Source organism: Mandrillus leucophaeus, unplaced genomic scaffold (genome assembly GCF_000951045.1).
Source record: "Mandrillus leucophaeus isolate KB7577 unplaced genomic scaffold, Mleu.le_1.0 Scaffold186, whole genome shotgun sequence".
NCBI classification, from domain to species: Eukaryota; Metazoa; Chordata; class Mammalia; order Primates; family Cercopithecidae; genus Mandrillus; species Mandrillus leucophaeus.
In genome coordinates this window covers 6,715,152-6,717,046 of record NW_012101876.1, presented here as the reverse complement: position 1 = coordinate 6,717,046, position 1,895 = coordinate 6,715,152, and positions in this window count along the sequence as shown.

The following is a 1,895-nucleotide window of genomic DNA, read 5'->3' as shown; positions in this document are numbered from 1 at the left end:
ATTTTTAAAGAAATATGTTGAACGTTTTTTTAGAACTTGAAATGGACCGGGTGTGGTGTCTCATGCCTGTACACCTAGCACTTTGAGAGGCCAAGATGGGCGGATCATAAGGTCAGGAGATCGAGACCATCCTGGCTAACACGGCGAAACCCTGTCTCTACTGAAAATATAAAAGACTAGCTGGGTGTGGTGGCACATGCCTGTAGTCCCAGCTACTTGGGAGGCTGAGGCAGGAGAATCGCTTGAACCCGGGAGGTGGAGGTTGCAGTGAGCTGAGATTGCACCACTGCACTTCAGCCTGAGCGACAGAGTAAGGCTCCGTCTCAAAACAAAACAAAACAAAACAAAAACCTTCAAATGTTATCAATACTTGCTGCTCAGTAGTTTGCTCAGCTTAAGGTTTTGGTTAATGTTCTCTTACGGCCGAATTACTACCCACAGGGTGGTCCACAAATCATTATCACCACCACCTGGCAGCTTACTAAAAATTCAGACTCTCAGGCCTCTCCCCAAACCTATTGAATAAATCTGTATTTTAGCTATAGCCCAAGGTGACTAATATGCACATAAGTGTGAGAAGCAGTGGTATAACTGTACAGCACTATAGTGGTAATTTAAAAAGAAATGAGGCAGTATATAATGAGCATCCTTCTTCCTCCTTTGGGAGTAGTCCAAGAGGGAAAAATATAAGATAAAACTATAGCCATTAACATACCTTTCTGGGTTTGGCAGCTGTGAAAGACACAAAGTAATTGAAAACACAAATATACCAGACAATGATTTTAGAATTAAGCTGTTAAGAGCTTAGAATTTGATTATTTAGGGGTACAAATAATTTAATACATAGCAAGTAATGTGTTCAGTTTATCACCTTAGAAAAACTGCTTTAGGAAATAATCTGAGACTAGTACTCTAGAAGAACCCTGACAAAAGGAAAAACTACCTTAAGAATATTATTCTTTGTACCTCCAAAAGTTGTGCCTGAATAACTATAGTTGGGGACATGATCACTCAAAATTATGTATTCTAAAAGAATGAAATCTAAACATAATAAACTATGTTTTGATATTCCTACTTATTTTACTACCAACCCAAACGTTCTCATGTAGAATGCATACTTAAAAAGATAAAAATAGCTGGAACATCTTTGTGTATGCATATTTGAAGTTCTCAAATAGGAATATTTTATTCACATCAATATGCACCTTCACAATGAAAATGGTAGCTTTCAGACAACTCAATTATAAATCTGAATTGGTAGAGTACTTATTTATTCTAGTTACCATTTTCATTCATTAATACTTTTTTTTTTTGGGAAACAGAGTCTCACTGTTTTCCAGACTGGAGTACAGTGACGCTCTCTTGGCTCACTGCAATGTCTGCCTCCCAAGTTCAAGCGATTCTCCCATCTCAGCCTCTTAAGTAGCTGGGATTACAGTCACGCACCATCACGCTCGGCTAATTATTGTAGTTTTAGTAGAGACGGGATTTCGCCATGTTGGTCAGGCTGGTCTCGAACTCCTGACCTCTTGATCTACCTGCCTTAGCCTCCCGAAGTGCTGAGATTACAGAAAGAGAAATAAGAAAAAAATGTGATGCAGGGGTCAAAGCTTCCTTTAATAAATATTCTTAGCTGGGCACGGTGGCTCACTCCTGTAATCCCAGCACTTTGGGAAGCCAAGACGGGTGGATCACCTGAGGTCAGGAGTTCGAGACTAGCCTGGCCAACATGGTGAAACCTTGCCTCTACTAAAAATACAAAAATTAGCCGGGCATGGTGGCGGGCACCTGTAATCCCAGCTACTTGAGAGGCTGAGGCAGGAGAATCGCTTGAACCCAGGAGGCGGAGGTTGTGGTGAGCCGAGATTGCGCCACTGCACTCCAGCCTAGGCAAC